At 34.8% G+C, this 23,803-nt stretch overlaps 1 pseudogene; it reads left to right on the top strand.

Annotated features, from left to right (window-relative positions):
- LOC149545072 (glutamate--tRNA ligase, cytoplasmic-like) overlaps positions 1-22,354 on the top strand; it is a 117,249-nt pseudogene extending 94,895 nt beyond the window's left edge.
- The last annotated feature ends 1,449 nt before the right edge of the window (positions 22,355-23,803 follow it).

Here is a 23,803-nt window from a genome sequence, read left to right on the forward strand (position 1 = left end):
ATAAAGGATAAGTTATCTAAGATAGATGTTGATATGAAGGAAAGTGTAGATTAGTTTTCACTTGATCCTAAGAGTAGTTCAGTACATTTTGTGAAAATCAAATATCTAATAGATCTAAAGGAAAAATTGTTGATGGAAGAAACTAGGATAAGGGTGACACTAGAAAAAATTCATGGTATGATACTTCCCAACATGGATTCAATGTAAAAAAATATTTCACATACCAAAACATTGATACACAATAATGATTTCTCAATTGTTGATCACATGATGGAACTATTAGCAGAAGTGCAGATAGCATTGCACACTTCAAAATTTTTGGAAGAGAATTAGGAAAAATCCATGTCCATAATTTTGAAGGTACACAATGACTTCCTTACATATTTTTGTGTTCCCTTTTAGTTATGAAATTTTGGAATTTGTGTCAAAATCAAGGGGGAATGTATATCATAAATAAAATCAAGGGGAATGTATATATAAAAGAAAAAAAATATGTATAGTAAGAGAGATGTATATACATAGTAGAAAATATGTTTACAAAAACAATTTTGAAAAAAGAAAAAAAAAATAGAGTCAGAGTTTACTGAGCAAAAAAAAAAATCAAAACCGAGTTATAGGCCCAAAGATGTTGATAGGAGGAGTTTTGACTTCTATTTTGAGTATTCAAATTTTTTATATGGTAAGTGTTTTTTTCACTAATGCCAAAGGGGAAGATTTTTGGCATTAAGGTCAAATCATTACTCAATTAGTGACTTAATACTTGGTGAATTGTTCACAATGACTACTGAGCATCACAGGTAATGTACAGTGTAAACCAAGCTTAGTAGAGTCTACCAAGCTCTAGAAGTAGATATTAGTTTCTATCAAGCTTCATAAACTCTACCAAGATTGTCAGTGTAATTGATGAAGGTTTTAGTGTTAATCAAGCTCTGTAATGTCTACTCTGTCTATCAATGTCTACCGAGCTATAGTATGTTGACCAAGCTAAAGGAAGAAAGTGTTGACCGAGCTCTTCAATGTCTACTAAGTTCTCTAGTATTCACTAGGTCACTCAATGCTAAATGAGTTCTTACTTGTTAGATTGTGGTGACTAATCAAGGAAGTATTGTACATACTCCATAATTCCTTGGCAAGGTTTGGGGCTGGGCCAAGCCTTGAGTGGGGCTTTGGGGGTGGTAGCCCCCAATATAGCTGGGGCTATTAGGCCACGACTGTTTGGAGGTTTGAGGAAAAAGCCCCCAAGAAATTGTTTTTGGGGCTATTTTATCAAAATTTTATGGTTGACATGTTGTAATTAATTTTAACCCTAAAGCAGAAAAAATAATTGTATAAAAAGGCTTAGGGTTAGGGATTGTTTCATTGTGGGTGATGCAAAAATTGCTTCTAGTGGTAGTATTGAGCTGTAAGGGATTAAGGATTGTAATTAGATTTTAATCACTAGATCATAATAATATTGGACTTGATATTTGGTAGATGTAGCCTAGGGATTGTGTGAACCATGTTAAAATTTGGTATCTTATGTTCTCTTCTATGCGATCTATTATTTTTTGTTATTTTTTATATTTAGTTATTGTGTGCAAGAGGGTCTCATGGTTGAGTGGGTGCAATAGTAGATGAGGGTAAGCTAAGGGTTGACAAGGTTAATGGGTAGAACATTCAATTATGAAAGATGCAAATGGAAGACTATCTTTATTAGAAAAATTTTTGGAATCTGTTGGAAGGAAAAACCAAGAATCAAAGATCTATGACAAATGATGATTGAGATATTTTAGATAGAAATGCACTTGGAAGAATTTGACTATGCTTGGCACCATTAGTGGTATTTAATATTACAAAAGTGAAGATGATAGAAGAGTTGATGGAAACCCTAAAGAAATTGTATGAAAAGCCCTCGACTTCAATCAAGGTATTTCTTATGAAGCATTTATTTAATATGAAGATGACAGAAGGTGGTTTTACTACAAATCATTTAAATGAGTTTAATATTGTTACTAGTTAGTTATCTTCTATGGGTATTAATTTTGATGAATAAATTAGGCCTCTCTTGATTTTGTGTTCTTTTCCTAGAAGCTAGAATGGCTTGGTGATGGCTATGAGTAATTGTGTTTCTAGATCTAATACTCTAAAATATGATGATGTGATTGGTCTTATTTTGAGTGAGCAAACTCGTAGGAAAATATTAGGTGGATATACATCTTGAAGTGCTTTGAATGCACAAAGTCAAGGCAGAATGGCTGAGAGAGGAAGTAATTTTGAAATTTGTGAGAAATCAAGAGGAAAGTCAAAAGGGAAGAGGTCTCAATCAAGAGGACCAAATGACTGTTGGTACAATGGGAAACCAGGGCATAAAAAGAAAGATTTTTGGACTTGAAAGAAAAATGTAGGGGAAAAAAAAGATGGAAACAAGGAGGAAAATGTGGTAAGTAATAAATCTGAAGAGGATGCTTTACTTCTATCTTTAAAAAGTGTTGATGATTCATGGGTTTTAGATTCTAGTACTTCATTTCATGTTACACCTCACAGAGGTTATTTTATTGATTATGTCCAAGGGGATTTTGGGCTTGTTTATTTGGGGGATAATGAACCTTGTCAGATTGTTGGAAAGGGAAAATTTAAGATTAAGTTTTAGAATGGGAATGATTGACTACTACATGAGGTAAGACATGTTCCAAGGCTAAGAAAGAATTTAATTTCAGCAAGGAAACTTAGTGATGATGGTTGTGTAGTTACTTTTAATGATAAAAATTGGAAGGTTTCAAAAGGTTCTCTTGTAGTAGCAAAAGGTGTGAAAGTAGGCACCTTATATCTTTGTACAAGTCATATTGTTCATTCTACTTTAATTGTCTCAAAGAAAAATGAATGTTTAGGAACAATTGCTATAATTGAGTAGGGAGAACAAATAGTTGATAAAGATTCAAATATAGCATTGTGGTACAATAGACTTAGGCACATGAGTGAGAAAGGTATGAAAGTACTTCATTCAAAGAAAGTTTTACCAAGTTTGAAATGTGTTAATATGGATTTCTATAAAAGTTGTGTGTATGAAAAATAAATACCACACACACTAGTAAATGTTAGACGATCAACATTTATGCAAGTTGCCTGTATTTATGCTAAAAAATAAGACATGGAATTTATGCAAGTTGCCTGTAAGTAAAAGGCTTTATAGAATAAATGGGTTTACAGGTTAAAAGAAGAGGATGGAGGTAAGAAAATATTTAAAGCCAGGTTATTTGTAAAAGGATTTGAACCAGAAAAAGACATTGATTTTGATGAGATATTCTCTCTTGTTGTTAAGATGACTTCTATTCGCTCTATTTTAAATATTGTGGTTACTAAAGATTTGCATTTGGAGCAGCTTGATGTTAAAATAGTCTTCCTTCATGGTGATTTGGATGAAGAGATATATGTGGCTCAACCACAAGGATTTGAGGTCAAAGGTAAGGAGAACCTAGTGTGCAAATTGAAGAAAAGTTTATATGGCTTGAAGCAAGTACCTCATCAATGGTATCTAAAATTTGACAGTTTTATGCATGAGAATAGACATAGTAGGTGTCATTCAAATCATTGTGTTTATTTCGAGTGGTTGGATGATAATAGTTACATTATTTTATGTTTATATGATGATGATATGCTTGTAGCTAGGTCTAACATGGATCATATTAAGGGGTTGAAACACCAGTTAGTACATGCATTTTCTATGAAGGATTTGGGGGCAACAAAACAAATCTTTGGTATTAATATTTGTAGAGATATGAAGAACAATAAATTGACGCTATCTCAAGCTAATTATGTTGAGAAGATGTTGCGATGTTTCTCTATGGAGAATGCTAAAGTTGTTAGCACACCTTTTCCTGCTCATTTGAAATTGACTAAGGAGATGTATCCAAAGACACAAGAAGAGGAGGACAAGATGTCCAAGGTACCTTATGCTTTAGCTATAGGAAGCTTAATGTATGCTATGGTATGTTCAAGGCCATATATTGCACATGCAGTGGGAGTTGTTAGTCGGTATATGAGTCATCCAAGAATTGAGCATTGGAATGCAGTCAAATGGATTCTCAGATATTTGAAAGGAACATCCAATAAGTGTTTACACTTTGGGGGCCCTACTACTGATTTATAGGGATATGTTGACTCATATTTGGCAAGGGATATTGATACTAGGTGGAGTACTATAGGTTATGTATTTAATTTTTGTGGGGAAACCATGAGCTAGGTTTCTAGGTTACAAAATGTTAAAGTTTTGTCCACTATAGAGGTAGCAAAGGAGATGATATGACTTCAAATTCTTCTTGGAAGAATTGGGACACCTATAGAGGGATATTTATTTTCTTACAGATAGTCAGAGTTCCATTCAATTGTGATACCATTTCATTTGGTCAATTTTGGATGATGGAGAGTTAAAGTTGGACAAGATACACATAGATGACAATCCAACAGATATTTTTACAAAGGTAGTGACAAGGGAGAAGTTAAAATCCTTTTTAGCTTCAGTTAGTCTTCTAGACTAAACAAGAATAAAAGAACAACTGACTCCAGGGTGGTTTGATCTAGTGGGAGTCACATGGAGTAGGGGCATAGCTATAGTATTAGTCTCCAAGTGAGATATTGTTGTTTAGTCTGGAGCCTAATTATTTCCCAAGTGGGAGATTGTTAGATTGTGATGATTGATTAGGGAAGTACTATACATACTATATAAAAGGGCTTGGGGTTAGGGATTGTTTCATTATGGGTGATGCAAAAATTACTTCTTGTTGTGGTATATAGTTGTAATGTATTATAAATTGTAATCACTAGATCGTAATAATATTGAACTTGTTGTTTGGTGGATGTAGCCTAGGGTTTGGGTGAACCATGTTAAATCTTGGTGTCTTATGTTCTCTTCTATGTGATCAATTATTTTTTGTTATTGTTTATATTTGCATTTAATTATTTTTTCTATCTGTTATTTTATCATAACACTAATACTCTAGAGTGATCAATGTGAACCAAGCACCAGTGTCAAATGAATGCCATATTTTTCAAGTTGACAGTCTTACCGAGTGTTAGGATATCACTTGAGTGGTCTTCAAATCTCAAGTTTTAGGAGTATGCTGACTTAGTGAATATTGTTTGAATTACATGTTGTAGCTAACTTTAGAAGGTAATTTATTGCATTGATATATATGTAATACATACTTTCTATTTGGAAGGTTTCTAGGTTTCCAAATATTGTGTCAAGTGTTATGAATGTTTTATTGCTTTCAGTATTTCATCCATGAAATTATACCAGATTATATTATAAAGATTTAATTGGTGAATTAATGTATAAGTTTCATTAGCTCCTTATTCACCCCCTCTCCCTCTCAATCACCTAGTGTATACTACATTTCCAATAAATTGTATTAGAACATTAGTTCTCATATCAAAAGTTTAGCAGCTTGAGAAAAGACTAGAGGCAATGGAAGTATATAGACTGGAAAAAGCTAATGGAAATGAAAAATTAGATCTGGAATCAGCCATGGAATAATTCAATAAAATGAAGGAGCAACTCTATTAATTCTTTTAAAGAAAAAACTTCCTTGCAGTACAAATGAATGAAAATCTCTACATTGAAAAAGGAATTGAAGTTATTTGTTAAAATTGAAGTTCAGATGAAGCTAATGTAGAAATCAAAGATCTACTTGAAAAGAATCTTACTCTTGATGAAAAAGACAAAAAGTTGAGAAAAGAACAAGAAATTCAATCAGTCAAAATGTGTGAAGACATGGAACAAAAGGACAAAGCCAAAGAAGAGAAAAGATTGCTAACTAAAAAGATAGAAGAAAAGGACAATCAAATTCAAAAACTATCTCATTAATAAGAAGATCTGATTGGTCAACTCAATGATTCAAATCAAGAGCTTATCAACTTAAGCATAGAGAATGAAAGCTTTCAAAATGACCTTAGCATAGAGAAGAAAACCAATGAGAAGATGATGAAATCTCAAGAAAGCATGAATCAATTGAATGAGAAAAATCAATTTAGAAACAAAGGAAAAGTTGGATTAGGATACACAAAAGAAGGTGAATCATCTCAGCAAGGAGCTCAAAATAATAAAATACCTACTTTCAATCATTATGGAAAGATAGGACATACATCAAACAAGTGTTGGAGCAATGAAAAACCAAGATTCAATGGAAAGTGTTGCATTTGTAACAAGGAAAGACATAGAGAGAGTGAGTGCATAGAGATATCTACATTTGAAGGAAAGTGTTTCAATTGTAAAAAACAAGGACATAAATCTTTAGAATGCAAGACCAAGAAATGGAACCTAGTAGAACAAATTGTCAAAGATATATTTGGTTGGAATTATAACACATGGTGTAGATGTGACTATTGTTGTGTGTATGGGAATGTTGGAGAAAATTGCATAAAACATCACATGATGAAGAGAGACACTACAAAGAGATGTTTTGTATGTATAGAACTTGGACATCTTGCCAAAAACTGTATGACTGAGGAAGAGTTGAAGATGAAAAGAAAGAAAATGTTAAGAATATCAAAAATTTAAGGAGGTGGAAATGGATAAGAAAATCTCCTAAGGATGCAAATTAGAGTCCTAAAATTATTGACACCTAAGTCAATGAGTCGAGTGATTCAACCATTTCAAACTAGTTATTTATGGAGATTACTGGAACTATGATTCAAAAGGAGATATCTCATATCAGTTCTAGTCACCAAGAAAAAGGTTCAAATCATCATTTCAGATGCATTGGGATCACCAACTTGACATAGCAGTTCAAGTGATGTCTTAGACCTTACCGAGCAAGGTTGGGTTGCAAGACCTAACAATCTTGGATACAGATGGTGAGATCAAAGGTATTTTCCAAGAGTTGAAGACTCTTCCAAGTTGAATACCCTATCAAATTGGAAACTTTACCAAGTTGAAGGTATCTGTAGAGTTGCAAAACTTGTCACTAAGCCAACTATTGTACGATGCATTAATGGTGATTTTAAGAATTAATTTTGTTAAAAGGAAGAAATTGAAGGTTATTTTTTCACCGCATATTTTTAGAGAAAAGAGTGAAGAGTATCTTTGATCCCTCAAGCAATTCAAAGAAAATTTGTCAAAGTTTATTCCTACATTTGAAGCATCATTGAGCTTAATAGTATCTTCTAGTAGTAAAGTGAAGAAAGGTTTAGAAATATTGGTCCAAGGTGTTGATTGTAAAGCCCCATATTTCAAATTGAGTCCAACAATTTTAGAAGAACTTGACCCAATTAGAGCTCAATCACAAATTCCTCCTAAGGTACTTCTAATTCATGATATTCAATTGTTCTATCACTATTCTATCCAAGAGTTAGAAACCCTAGAGTTGAACCAAGCATATAATGAATTGTGTGTGGATGGGAGTTTGAAACCTGAACACAAGCATTTGGAAACTAGCATATCCTGTACATGCCGAGATATTTTCAAGAGAAGAGGATTAGGTTTATTCTAAGCTGAGTTCACAATATTCATTTATGGTTTGATTAACCCATTTAGATCACTAAGAATATGATTCATAGAATCATAGGGTTACTTATTCTAAACAAAGAAAAAACTACCAACACCCTAGGTCAAGTCAAAACTACAAAGAAAATACTTGTTGAATGGGATGGTAGAGGCATGAAATTAAATGGAGTTACAAACATAGAGATAAAATTTGGCATATATTTGATTGCTCACAAGATCTATAGTTTGAGAAGACTGAACAACATTCCTTGTGAAGCTATTGACCTAGCTTACAAAGTTGTGAAGAAAAAATTATCTTTTGACCTTGCCGAGATGCAATTCAATCAACTTAGCAAAAACATTGAGAGCATCTGGTCATAAAAGAGCAATCCTTGTAAGTTTAGATCTCTTTTTACCTTATTATTATTTTATGCTCAAAACTTTTTACCTTCCAAAGATAATGTGGCATGGAAGAAGGATATAACCATTTTATATGAGAAATTAATTTGTTTCCTTGTGGATTGTGACATGGTACATATACAGGCAGTAAGGCCAAGGATATCATGGGTGAAACCTCTTGGACATGAGTTTAATATTGATGACACAAGAGATATAATTGAATCTCTTATCAATAAGCCAATGGACCCCAAGCTACCATACTTTAGTACCTATGAAGAAGCCAAGGCTAGGATTTCTTTCTAAATCAAGCTCCCTCACACTATTAAAAGAGAAAGAAAGAAAGTGGAGAAAATTATATAGGATAGAAAATTTTCTAACTCCCCTATTCTACTGATAGAGGGAAAAGGAGATGCCATTGAGGAAGAGGAAGAAGTTGAGGAACATGAAAAGGAAGAAGAATCTAAAGAGGAGGAGCCTCCCAAGAAGAAAGGGAAGGTTACAATAACAAGGCTAGAAAAGTCCTCCCCTATTGTACTCACTAGGTGACCTACAAAATCTAGGAAGAAGCTCAAACTGGATGATGATAATGATGAAGCAGAAGATCATCAAGTGACATTCAAAATATTAGCCCTCACCTTGGAACAATGACTTAAAAGAATACAAGATGGTGGAGGCATGTCTGATTTCAAGTCTTTGAAGTGTGAAACAAGAACTAAGGAAGAGAAAAACTAGTTGAAGAATCCTTAGTGGATAAAATTGCTAAGTGGAAGTACTCCCCAGAGGAACTGACAAAGAAAGTTCCTGATATCCTACTAAAGGTTGTTACACATTAGAGAATAAACCTTGAGACAACTTATGTCAAATATTTATGACAAGGAAGTAATAGAATCATTGAAGATGAATGAAATAAAGCTAACCCCTAGGTTCAATGCATTATAGATTTTGTCAAAAGATATTGAATCAATTATGAGGTCAAATATAATTGAATGGAATAATATCTATGGATTACACAAGCCTATTGAAGAGGTTGTTCAAATAGATGATAAGGATGATGAGGAGAAAGAGGATATTGAGATAGAAGATGAGGAGATAGAAAATGTAGAAGGACATGATGAAGAAGATGAAGAGGATCAAGAAACAATTGAAGATCTTCCTAAAATTTAGAGTATTCAAGACTTGGACCATGAGAAGATAGAAATAGAGGTAATGGCCTCTTTTCCACTCTTTTTGAGAAAATCCTTAGTGAAATATAGCTTAGAGAAGGCTACTACCAAGTTAGTTTAGGTAAACACTATTTTACCAAACATTCAATTGAATGTTGGAGGAACTCTACTAAGTGTAATGATGAGTGTTGTTTCTATCACTTCAACTACTGAGCAATAGGCTCCAATCATCTCAACAATATGACAAATTGAGTCTCAAAAAGGCACTACAAGTATTCCTACTATTAGTATTGTTTCCCCTACAATTTCTACTATTTCTACTATTTTTCTACTGTAGAAAGTGTAATGACAATTGAGGTTAAGCCTTAACTGAGCACTAAAGTCTTGAACAAAGGAAATGAAATTATTCCTTGTGTTGTACATAAAGAAAAGGGTAAAGAGGTAGAAATATCTAACGAGGAATTTAATCTAGAGGAATACATTTTCATACTAGATTGGGATACATCCAATATAACTCTTGATTATATGGATACCCTTGGTGGGCTATGGAAGAGAAGGTCTAGATAACAAAAGCTTGGAGAAGAGAAGAAAAAGAAAAATCAAGTTTCTGAAGATCTTAAGAGCATATTTGTTGATGCACTGAGTATTGAGGTTGATGAAAAGCAACAAATTTTGGATTTGAATAGGATTAAAATGAATAGTGGTAAATATGATGTGTGGGCTATGATATATTATTTAAGAGGAGGAATATAGGACCTATCCTTAACACAAATTCCCAAAAGGAATGATTGATGAATCAAAAAGAAGTGATCAATGCACAAATGAATCAAATGATGGAAAATATAAAGAAAGGGGGAAATCCTATATTCTACTATAGAAAGTATGTACTTGAAATATTGAATGAATAGAAAACAAATAGTAACCTCAGAGTAGGAAAAATCTAGACAATGATATTTTCAACGTTCATATATAGTTTCGAGAGATTTTGCAACCTACTCTGGACTAGAAATGTTGAGACAAAGAAAACATAGAAAAGTCCTTCTAAGGGTAGGTGAACCTTGACGTAGATAGCAAGGCACAATCTTACTCTAGGGCATAATCTTACACCAAAATTTGACCTTGACCTATACTGCTTCGACAAAAATTATGTTTATGGATCTTAGAAGTTTGCCAAAAAGGGTTTCGAAGCTATAAAATTAATTCATTTTCATATACCTATACCTACAAGATTTTATTTTTTTTGGATTGGAGTTTTTCCTTGTTCAAACCCTAGTTTGGAATCAACCTTGAAATATAATTGAAATTGTAATATGTATAAACAAAGTAAATGGAACTATTCACCTTGCTTATGTTGAATTCCTTGTGGAGGATTGAATCCTTAAATCCACAAGTATGGATGCTCCAAAGGAATGTAATTAGATCTTCAACACCAATCTTCAATGGATCTTAGCATAGGAAGAGGCTTGAATAAAAGTGGATGGAGAAAACTTCAACAAGAGGGATCCATACAGATTGAATCCTTCAATGGCTAAAAATGGATCTCCTTGATGAATTGGATCATGAATGCTTGAATGCTTGATAATAGATCATCTAATATAATATCTTGTCTCCTTCTAGTTTCATCTTCATGTGCCTTAGAGAAAATGAGAGGAGGAGGCTTCCTTATATAGTGATCTAGGACAAAAACTTCTAGAGAGGCCAACATTGGAGAATTAAATCCCAATTATCCTTAACCACTAGAAATGGACCTATATTAAATGAAATTTAAGATTTTACTATTCCAAAACCTAAAATAGCTAACATGGAAGTGGGAAAATAAAAATTTCCGAAGCCTAATATCTTGAAGCCTCTAAAACTTAAAATTTGGACCTAGGGCAAGGGTCAAGGTTGACTCTACCCTAGGTCAAGGTCGAGATCATCTTTGACCTAGGTCAAGGTTGAGGTCGACCTTGACCATTGAGGTCATCATTGACCCAAAATGTCAAAGTCTTCAATTTCTCAGAGAAAGTTGTTAGAAAGAGGTTGGAAATAGGGAAAGAGAAGAAAAATAGTGGGAAAATAGTTAGATCCATGCAAAGACCTAATAAAGATACTTTCCATTACCCTAGACCACTTACTTAGAGGGCTAAACACTCTTATCATGGAAGTGCTTCAATTTTAAGATGATATAGGATCAACTTGTTGAAGTACTTCATAAGTTTAATGAGGAATTGAGTGAACAAGAAATTTTTTTGCAAAGGGTAGAAAGGAAATTTGAAAATAAAGTTTTGGAGAAAGTGGCTCAAAAAATAGGCATTGATCAAGTGTAATTGTCCACCGTTCTTTCTACATTTGAAACTTATATAAATAATGTTGTTACTTTATTTGTGAAGTTGAGTGACACATAAAATTTTACAAAGGAAATAAAAGATAAGTTATCTAAGATAGATACTAATATGAAGGAATGTCCACATCAATTGTCACTTGATCCTAGTAGTAGTTCTACATATTTTGTGAAAATTAGATATCTAATAGATCTATAGGAAGAATTTTTGAGGGGTGAAGCTAGGATAAGGGAAACATTAGCATAACTTTAAGGCATGATACTTCACAACATGGATGCAATTCAAAAACATATCACACATGACAAAACATTGATCCATTACAACCAGTTCTCAATTGTTGATCATGTGATGGAACTATCAACAGAAGTGAAGATAGCATTGCACACTTCAAAAATTTTGTAAGTGAATTAGGACAAATCCATGTCCATAATTTTGAAGGTACACAGTGATCTGGGGTAATGTCAAGTGAATGCCAAAGTCCTAATAAAGATACTTTCCATTGTCCAGTGTCAAGTGAATGCCAAAGTTTGTCAATTTTACATTGTTGTCAAGTGTCAAGATATCACCTGAGTGGTCTTTAGAACTTGAGTTACAACAATAAGCTGACTTAGTTAATATTTTTTGAAAAAGGTGTTGTAGCCAACTCTAGAAGGTAATTTATTGGATTGATATATATTTAATACATATTTTAATTTCTAGAGCATCGATGTGAATCAAGTAAGAATTAGTATAAGTGTGAATTAAGAAGGCTAAAAGTAGTCTAAGGAAAAGAAGAGTTTTATCTATCATAGGAAGATGATCATTGTATTTCAAAGGAATCTCATTCAAAAAACTAAGTTGTAGATAAGAGATCAGCCATTGATTCATCCTAATAGGTGCATCAATCAAATCCTCTAAAAAGGTAGACTTAATAGTCTTTTCCAAATCTCCTAACCGAGTACATACTTCAATATATGTTGTAAATCCTTTCACAAGGTGGATCTAATAGTCCTTATTGCTCCTAATAGGGAAGATCACTATAATTGATCAATTAAAACCTTTAATAGGCTAACTTTATATAGTAGTAATAAAGCTTGTGGTATCATCCCCACCCTAGTTTTACTTTCTGTTTGTAAGGTTTCTAAATTACCAAATATTGTGTCAAGTGTTATGAATGTTTTATTGCTTTAAGTCTTTCATGCATGCAATTAGATCATATTATATTGTGAAAGTTTAATTGGTGAATTAAAGTACAAGTTTTATTGGTTCCTAGTTCACCCTCTCCCCCTCTATGTCACCTAGTCTATAATACATTTCCAACAACATGTTGAATTCATGACTGTGTTTTTCATTGATGTCAACATACCATTATTTCTATAAAGACTGATAGAGTAGAAGATAGAGAATGAGGTAATACTTATTATGTATTGATGATTAGGTCAAGTGCAATTAAGGATGTATTCTGCATTGTATCCTGATGATGTGGATAAGTGTGCATATAGAGAGTCAAAGACATATGGAAGATATTCTTGATTTACAAAAGATAGTAAGCAGACATAGTATCTATTAAGAGGTTTCTAATGATTGATTTGTATCTCTTAACTAGAATAGAATCAAAATGATCACAGTTAGACTATGATGAAGAATGCTTGGTAATGACATTAGTAAGTGTGAAAGTTCATAGGTTGCATGTGTGAGAAATTGTAATGACTATGAGCCGACAATGGATTGTAATAATGAAAAGATGTAATATTTTGTAATATCTTAATGAGGTCTTATTATTATTAATTTGAAAGGCCTCAAGGCTAACTTGAGAAATTATTTTGAGGACATGGTATAAAGGAAGGTTATTCTCTTGTGATGCATGCATTCAATTGTTATATGCAAATTATTTGATAAATATGAGTAAGCAATCCAAGGGATTATTGGATGTGATGTAGCACAAGGCATAAGAATCCCCAAAGGAGATGTCTAAGCCCCTAGCTATACAACCACGTAGTGGAAACACAATAAGAAGAATCAATAATGCAAGATCTAATACCAAATCACAACTCTTTTATTATAAAAATAACTATTACATACAATGTGTCGGGCTGTAAGGCATTCCCGATTACGACCAAATACAAAGAAAGTAATAGTTCTACAAGATCCCTCAAGATCCAATCCCAAACCCTAAATAGTCCAAATCCACACTCTGGTAGAAACCTCCAAGAAGATCTCAACTTGTGCTCGCAAGCCCACCAAGCAATCTCCTTGTTTTTCAAGCTGCAGCTACTAGCCCTTCTCAAAATTCACTCTTCCAAGCTCCTCTACCTCTCCTTCATGGATCAATAATGCCTAAAGACTTCCCTACAACCCCTACTTATACCAATCTGAGACACAGGTTGGCCTAGAACACAAATTAAATACAAATACATAAATTAAATGCCAAAGTCGGCCTCCTACAACAATTAAATTCCCAAAATTGATGTCTTAGTAAAATTGCAATATCTCCTAGCTCTGGGTGAACTAGAACTCAAGCTTTGAACTGCAATTAGAAATTTAGGCTCTCTTCCATACCTAAAATTTTCATCCTCTAACTTGTTATAGAAAATTATATACATAGAATACAACAAGAATAAAATTCCTAAGAAAAGTCGAGCTCCCCCAGACCATACCAAGTAACCAAAGACCATGTCGAGTGACCAAAGACCATGCCGAGTCCCAAGACCATGCCGAGCAACCAAGGGAATTTTTGAGCTCCCAAACCATGCCCAACAACTATAGACCATGCCAAGCTCCAAGGACCATGCCAAGTCCCAAGACCATGTCGAGCAACCATAGACCATGCCGAGCTCCCAAGACCATGTCAAGCTCCATAGACCATGCCAAGCTCCCAGTATATGTCAAGTACCAAATTAATTCTTCAACCAAGTACCAGTCCAAGCACCTACCAAAACAACTATTGAGCCTCCTCCCATGAACTCCAAAGTAGCCACCAAGCAAAACCAAGATGCTCCTGCATCAGACTCCCCAGGTAAATAGAAAAGTGTGTCCCACACTTTGATGCCCAAAGAAAGAGAAAAAACCAACTTCATATTCACCAAATGCTTCCACTCCAATAGGGATAAGAAAACCAATCTACACATCATCCACATCCACATTATTTTGTCAAACACTAGAATCTCATCCAACCAATCACCATGCTCACTCCTAGGAACAAATTGAACATAACACTTCATCAACAAACCCCCATCCATATAAACAACTAGTGAATCCATACCAGCAACAACCAACTCCACATTGGTGACAATATGAAGATCTCTATCAAGACATGCCAAACTCTCAACACCAACCATCTCATTGCTCACAACAAGATGATCTACAATACACAACTCACCACCAATAGCAACCAGATCATCCATGACCAAGTGCTCTACAATTTCCATGTTAGACTCATCCAACTGATCATGAAAACCAACCTCTATCCTAGCATCAATAAGGTTAGGAATATCTTCAGCAAAAACTTCCATTTGTTCTGCAAGTTTTGTATTAGACTCCAAAAACTAATCAAAAAAACCAAACTCTTCCACCTTGACCTTGTTATGCCATCTTCTCTCACAAAAAAGTCTCTTAACTAGTCAAATGATGCTCTTCCAAATTGGTAGACTCCAACTCCACAAATAGCTACCGAATTCCTTCCTTACCCTATCCTTAACACGATCAGCCAAGCTAGCTTCAAATTGAGCAGTCATCTCAGAAAACCTCCTCTCCACCACATCACAAAGTTTCACAATCATCTCAAGGTCCAATCCTCTTGGAGCCATCTCCCAAGATCTTTGTAAACCCTTTGCAACAAATCCTTCCCATGCTCCTTGTGACAAACAAATTGTTTTCAACTTAGATTACAACTTGCCACCTCGCATGAACAATTAGGAACCACATCACAAGTCTAGGACCATGAATCTATAATCTACAAACTCTCTATGATCATGCCTCAACATGATAAAACTTCCATCTTCACATCCATCAATCAATTTGCATGTCCTCAAAAGGTCTTGGTGCAAACTGCCTCAACTTCAGCAATCTATCTACACACTCAGGAACAACCTTGCTCTGATACCACCTAATGTAGCGCAAGGCAGAAGAATCCCCAAAGGAGATGTCCTAGCCCCTAGCTATACAACCATGTAGCAAAAATGCAACAAGAAGAAGTAATAATGTAAGATTTGATACCAAATCACAACTCTTTTATTATAAAAATAACTGTTACATGCAATGTGCTAGGCTGTAAGGCCTTTCTAGTTATGACCAAATATAAAGAAAGTAATAGTTCTACAAGATCCCTAAAGATCCAATCCCAAACCCTAGATAGTCCAAATTCACACTCTAGTAGAAACCTCCAAGGAGATCTCAACTTGTGCTCACAAGCCCACCAAGCAATCTCCTTGTTTTCCAAGCCGCAGCTACTGGCCCTTCTCAAAATTCACTCTTCCAAGCTCCTCTACCTCTCCTTCATGGATAAATAATGCCTAAAGACTTCTCCAAAACCCCTACTTATACCAATCTAAGCCATAGGTCAGTCTAGAACACAAATTAAATACAAATACATAAATTAAATGCCAAAGTCGGCCTCCTGTAACAATTAAATTCCCAAAATTGATGTCTTAGTAAAATTGCAATATCTCCTAGCACCAGATGAATTAGAACATGAGATTTAAAATATGGTTAGAAATCTAGGCCCTCTTCCATCCTTGAAATTTTAATCCTCTAACTCATTATAGAAAATTATATACATGGCCTACAATATGCAACAAATTCCTAAGCAAAATCGAGCTCCCCCAGACCATGTCGAGCAACCAAAGACCATGCCAAGTGGCCAAAGACCATGTTGAGTCCCAAGACCATGCTGAGAAACCATAGAGCATGCTGAGAAACCAAGGACCTTTTCAACCTCCCATACCATTCCAAGCAACCATAGACCATGCCGAGTTCCAAGGACCATGCCGAGTCCCAAGACCATGCCGAGTAACCATAGACCATGCCGAGCTCCCAAGACCATGCCGAGCTCCATAGACCATGCCGAGCTCCATAGACCATGTCAAGCTCCTAGTGTATGCTGAGAACCAAATTCCTTAGATTCAATTGAGTACTAGTCCAAGAACCCACCAAAGCAACTACCAAGCCTCCTCCCTTGAACTCCAAAGTAGCTACTAAGCAAAACCAAGATGCTCCTGCATTAGGATGTGAAGTTGGTGATTTGGTATCAAGATTAGAAAAGGTTTGATCTGGTCAAGAGGATAGAGAAGGAGATGTGATTATTTCATTTTGTATTATTCTTCAAGAAATAATACAAAGACTAGTTGGATGGTGAGTTTGGTGGTCTTTCCCTTAAAGCTATTTGGACAGTGGGTCCATCTACCTTCTACAACTCCTAATAGGGTTGGAATATCCTAATAGGGACTAATATGTACTTAATGTATTTCATTGGATCCTAATAGAGTCCATCCTCTTACAAGAAACTTGTATATTAGTACATCATTTTGTGGGTAGCATCACCACAAGGGTTTTCCTTCTGATCAAGGGTTTTCCTAGTTAACATATATGGTGTTATTGAGTATATATATCTTCTTATGGATTTTGATTATATTTTTCACATGGTTAAGATTTAATAATCTTGATAAGTGTTTTAATAGTTGGATAACTGATTCCCCCCCTGCACAATTATCTTGGTGGACTTTACTTTCTAACATAAACATGTTTTAACTTATCTTGGGAATCACACAAGAAGTTTTAACAATGGTCAAATAAAAAGATTGAAAGTATGTCAAGGACATAGAAATATGAGAAGAGAATAAGGTACAAGTGTGATAAGATTGTGATTTGAATTAAGGGGTAAGATTAAGAAGAAAAAGAAGTTAAGTGGCAAAAAGAATGAGTATAGGTAAAACTAGGTAAGCGGAAAACAAGTTGAGTCAGAGATAAAAAGCATATAAGTGGTGAACATAGGGTAATAGGTGAAGATAGAGAAAAAGAGTGAATGAATATGTAGAAGAAAATATTGAAAAAATGGAAGTTTCAATAGAAAAGAAAAAAGGATCTGATAGGAAAGGAGTTCCAAAGATAGGTCAATCAATGTATAGTTACCTAACAGTTTCAATGATGGAAATCCATTACATGGGTGGACCTTAACTAGTCTCTTTATCCTATAACAAGGTGGACTCTTAGAAGGAATTATAAATCTTCTAACTAAGGTTGGTCCTAATAGATCTTCTTGTACTATAAATGGTGTGCAAATACACTTAATAGGGAAAACTCACAAAAAGGGTATTTGTAAGATCCTAACAAGGAAACCTTTTAACTAAAGTGATTGGATTAAGGGTATTATCCTGACCATAGTTTTTAACTTCTAATAGGGGATTTCTATGTAACCAAAATACTACTATTATGTTCTACATGTTGTGAATGACCGGTGGTCTAACTTTATTTCATTGCAATAGTTATTTGATTAATTCTTAATACAATAGTATAACTATAGATTTGAAATAGTAGTTTATCCATTGTAATAATTCACCTCCTCTTAGTACCATTTCACTCCAACAATTGGTATTAGAGTCAAGGTCTTCAAAGAATGTTAACCTAATAGCTAGAGGAAAAGATACCTAAAGATAGAAAAGTATAGGTATAAGAAAGATTTTGAAGATAAAGTGGTTATTATTCATGAACTACGTGAATAAATGAGAAAAACCCTAGAAATAAGAAATAAATTGATAGAAATGTTAAGTAAAATTCATTACTACATTTAGAAAATTGAGCAACTATCTAAAGGTCCTATGTGTGAAGAATCAATAAGAACCGTAGAAGAACTAATGGAATAAAATGGAAAGCTCAACAAGAAAGTAAAGAATGTAAAAAGGGAACTTGAAGAATAAGTTGCTAGCACATGTAAAAATATTGAAGAAAAGAGAGTTGTAGAAGATGCAAGAAAACATGTTGAAGATGCAAAGAAGATAGAAGAAGATTCATTAAAGGAAAATGAAACGTAACTCAACCAAATCAAGAAATAACTAACACATAGTAGAGATAAAAGTACACCTTTGATGAGAATCAAAAAGTTGTGAGTGAAAATGAAAAACTAAGAAATGAATTTGAAAAAATGAAGAAATAACTAAAAATTGAGAAGCATACCAATGAAAGATTGAAATGGCATAATGAAATTTCAAGGAATCTTGATTAGAAACTGAACAATCAAAGGAAATGCAAGGACGCAACTAGTGATGTAGGAGCATCCGAGGGTAGTTGGTTATCATGGATGATTAAGGGATTTTGGTGGGGTTGAGTGGACCTTTTTAGGTCTTGGGTAATTATTTTTGATGTATTTAATTAGTATTGTAAGCCTTTTAAGCCTTTAAATGCATTTGGTATTTAATTTTTGTTAGAGGTTGACTTATGGCTCTTCAAGTACTTAATGTAAGGGATATTTAATTTATAGCATATTGGGCTAACTTGTGGCTTAGTTGGGTATAAGTAGGGGTTGTGGTCAAGTCTTTAGTCATTATTCATCCATCTTGGAGAAGAGGAATGGTAGAGGAGAAAATTTTGAGAAAGGCTAGTAGCTAAGGCTTAGAAAACAAAGATATTTATTGGTGGGCTTGCAAACACAAGTTGAGATTTTCCTTGGAGATTTCTACTAGAGTGTGGATCTGGACTACCTAGGATTTGGATTGGATCTTAAGGGATCTTGCAAAACTATTAATTTCTTTATATTTGGTCATAACTAGGAAGGCCTCATAGTGTAACACATTGCATGTAATCAGTTTTATCTATGAATAAATTATTGTGACTTGGCTTCAAATCTTGCATTGTTGTTTAGCTTTCATTGTGTGCTTATTTTTTGGGGGATAGGACATATCCTTTGGGGATTTTTCTACCTTGTATTACATCAAGTGGTATTAGAGTGAAGGTTGTTCCTGGGTGTATAGACTAAGCACCAAAGTTGAGGCAGTTTGCACCAGGGTTTTGTGAAGTGGATTTATTAGGGTATGCAAAAATCTTGGAAGATGCCTCTAGGAAAATTGGACCCTAGGGCTATTGATGATCTTATTGATGTTGTGGAAAAAAGGATCTCAGAGAGTGTTAAAGAAAATTTTAGATCTGAAATAGAGGAGGTTAAAGCCACTTTTAGATCTGAGATGACATTAATGAAGAGTGATATGATCGTTGAGATCATAATTGCTATAGGTGGTGTACCTTGGCATATGGATATTGAAGATGGTTATGGGGAAGCTATTAAAGACTTTGAATTTGTTGGATTAAGTGGTGAGGCTAGAGCTAATCATGTGGAGAGACCTATAGGAAATAGGGTTGGTCAATTTTTTGGACCTGGATCTCAGTTGAAGTTGAAGCATAAGATGGAGGTTTCTAATTTCTTAAGTACTTTGAATATTGAAGACCTAATTAATTGAATTGGTGAATTAGAAGACTAATTTGAGCTTTAGGATATTAGGGATCCACTTAGATTAAGGTTGTCACAAACTAAGCTAAAGGGATATGTTGCTCTTTGGAGGAAGGAACTACAAAGAGACAAAGAAGAAGAAGGTGAATTGAAGATCACTACATGGAGATTGATAGTGACTAAGTTGAAGGCTAAGTCCATTCCTGTTGATTATGAACCTAAGTTGTTTAAGAGGTTGAAAAAGATAAAACAAAAAGATATATCTATGAAAGATTATACTGAGGAGTTTTATAAGTTGACTATTTGGTTTGGGCATAGAGAATTGTGAAAGGAAAAGGTAGCTCAGTACACTAATAATTTGAGATTCAATATTCAATATGAGGTTGTTATATTGAATATTTCATTAGGGTAGGATGCTTATCATTATGCCTTGAGAGAAGAGGAGAAGCTAAAGAGGAAGAATCAAGGTAGTTCTATAGGGAAGGAGAAGATGGACTACTCAGCAAAGGTTAAACTAAGTATAGAAGATGAACCGAAACCTATTGATCGGAAGAGAAGGACAAGTAGAGGTGAGTTTAAGGGTACTTGTTTTAGATCTCATGAAGAAGGACATAGATCTTAGTAATGTCCATAGAAGGCTAGTGACAAAAGAGTTATTATTATGAATGAGGTTGAAGACCATGAACCTGAGCAAGGGGAGAGTTTATTGGCTTGGTGAGTACTGGTTGGTCAAAGGACACTAGATTCTTATTAAAGGACTAGTTTGTTTAGGACTCATTTTAAGTCTATTGCTAAAGTCAATAATATGATTGTGGATAGTGGTACTATTGATAACCTTGTTACTAAGGAGATGGTTTAGAAACTTGGTTTGAAGAGAGTTAGACATCCTTATCCTTATAGGATTATTTGGTTGCGAGTTGAGCATGCTTTGGAAGTGAGGGAGTAGTGCCTTGTTGATTTCTAGATCATAAATATGAGGATCAAGTGTTGTGTTATATTATGGACATGAAAATTTATCATGTGTTTCTTGGTGGACCTTGGCAATATGATTTTAAGGCTGTGTATGATTCTATCAAGAATGTGTATACTATTGAGAAAGGTGGTAGGAAGAATTCCTTGATTCCTTTTCAAAATGAAGAGGTTGGTAGAAAGAGCTTGAGTATTGGTAGCCAAGTTGAGTTGGCATATTTTGAAAAGGTTAGCAACAAGTGTGGACATAAAACCTATGGAACACTGAGGATGGAGGTGAAGAAACATAAGAACAGAAAGAGAAAGAGTGTACAAGTTGATGACTTTGAGGGCATGTATGTGAAGAAATAGTTTGAGATTTATGTGTTGGATCTCAAAAGATGCTCTTCTAGCTACTAAGAACATCTTTTCACACCTAGGGAGTCTGATGTAGGAGAATCCCATTGTAGTTGGATATCCTACATGATTAAGGGATTTTGATGGGGTTGAGTGGACCTATTTGGGTCTTGGATAATTAATTTTGATGTATTTGTTGGTGTAAATAAGTATTTACTTATTACACTTACTTAAGTTTTACTTAGGTTAATGCATTATTTTATTATTATTTTAGGTGAGACACTTAGGAGTTTGTGAACTCTCATTGAGTTATGCAACTCTAATTAGGCACATGGTGTCTACAACATAGGAGTATGCATCATTCACTGAGTTGTTATGATGACAACATAGTTTTTCGCACTCCTCATTTAGCACATGTTGTCTACTCCATAGATTTGCGTGCTATACCATTGTAGTCTTATCCTCACATCATCGCACTTAATCCTGTGCTTAATGGAGGATAATCCATATCTAGTGGACATTTGCCTAGTTGTATGACATGTCATGGTGCTGACTTCTATGCATTCTAGAAGCTCTCTTGAGGCCTTTATATTCAAGCACTCCTAGTGTACTCTTGCATCCAATTATTGAATGAATATCATCATTCTGATCATACTCTACCTATTTTGGTCTACTATGTGCTTGTGTTGAGTTCTTTAGTTCTTGGGTGAATTTTGGCCTAAGCCAAATTCTTACATGGTATCAGAGCTGAGAAGGATTCTCATCACGTAGCTATTTGAGACCGTTCATGCTTCAGCACCTCAATTTCAGAGAATTCACAAAAATTGGGAGTGTCTAGAGCCAGATCTGACCTCTTTGTTGCATCTGGAGTGCTAATTTGGTGAAGATCGACTATAAACTCACCTATATTGGGTGAAAGTTGATCATGAGGCAAAAAAAATTTGCAAACCGGCAGCCAAAGGCACCGATTTGCAAATTGGGTATGATTTTTCAAATCTGTTTAATTGTTATTTTTGGATCTGAAATTTTTTCTGCCGTTATTCAAATATTTTTGAATTATTTTTTTGGTCGAAAATTTTTTTTTGGCAGAGCCTGGCTATCAACCCCCGGTCTGCATATTTGGCCGGATATATTATTTTTTGTAGGTTTTTTAATTCGCAGGCAATACCAAATCCCACATACTGTACCACCGGCCGGTCTTCCATTCTCAACTGGCGGCCTCACAATCCGACGGAATCAACCAAAAATTGACGGCCGTGCCCACAGTCTTCAGCCTGCAAGACCAAATTGATGGCATGCCCATCCAACATCTAGAAGCCTCTTTATTTGAAGCTCCATGAGCCTGTGCATAAAAAGTACATTTTATTCCTTCGCCCAGCAATTGTGGGATATTACCCACGAAAATTGGTGAAGTCTCAAATCTTTAGTGGTGACATTTTTGACCCTATGACAAATGACACATGGTATCATGTCATCCTGCCACACAGTGTTAAATCACTCACCCACCCAGTCACCACTTCTAATGAACCCTGTCATGCGGTGATCTCTAGTTCACAAGCTCAGCCACGTCCATTGCTGAACCCCTAGCCACGCAACAAATTTACGATGGCCAAAACTTGTCATGTTATCTGCCAACAGAGCACTCTGTCAGTGCCAACGTAGATACAGTCAGTAGCCATATGCCCAATCACTAGGCCACGTAATTTTTTCCATACAATCCATACGGATCCGTACGACACAGACCCACGTCAGCGCCATGTCATCCAAGTGGCTAATTTTTTTTACTGACATCATCATTTCATGACCTTAAAATTGATACCCATCTATACATCATCATAGGCTATTTTATAACTACTGTGATAGCCGTATGACCATCAAATTTAACCCCGTCTTTTGCTGGTGCAACCCCTAACCAAATTGATTTTGGTTTTTGCAGTCCGACTTCAAGAGGTCATAACTCGCACATCCGAACTCCAAATCAGGTGCAATTTTTTTTGAAATTGGGAAAAATTTCCAAATTTTTCAGTGGTGCAGCTATTTTTTGGTTTTGGTGCATGGATTGTTCAAAAATTGCATGTTTTGGCAACTATACCTGGATAATCCTGCATTTGGCAACTTCAAATGCTTCGTACAGGCACATTTGGAGTCGAAAATAGGTTCTATTTTTTTTGAAAGTGCATATTTTTTTGTCTACTTTCTAGATCTGGCATTAGATTATAGTGTTGTATGGAAAAAAATTTCACTTTGAGCAATAGGACTTTTTTTTCTTTGTAATGCTTCAGTATTGTAGCACATTGTAAAGTTTCAGATTTGTACTCTATTAAGATGTTGTAACAAGAAAAATCAAAAGTCTACATAGGCCAAAATTGGCAAGTGGCCCACTATAATTGCACTACTAATAAAGTGCCCAAAGCATCTATTTTTGGGGGGGGTTCTTGATTTAGTGAAAAGGGGGGTATTCTTGGTGTTGTGTTATCTCTTTTCTGCACTTTTCTTTCATTTTTTTGCATTATGGGCAACTTTAAGTTTCCTAAATTAACTCCTCATAACTGTGCGACATGGTCAATCAAAATGTTGTTTCACTTAATGCATAATGGAGTTTCACAATATGTAGATGGTACTCTTCCTAGACCAGCAGGTGATAATGTATTTACAAGTGAAATTTTAAATTGGGTAGCCATGGATAGGAAAGCCCTAGGTGATATATGTTTGGGGGTAGATGATAAGATCATGTATCAAA

This window comes from Cupressus sempervirens, chromosome 8 (genome assembly GCF_028749045.1).
Source record: "Cupressus sempervirens isolate cs-2001-9-10 chromosome 8, ASM2874904v1, whole genome shotgun sequence".
Classification (NCBI taxonomy): Eukaryota; Viridiplantae; Streptophyta; class Pinopsida; order Cupressales; family Cupressaceae; genus Cupressus; species Cupressus sempervirens.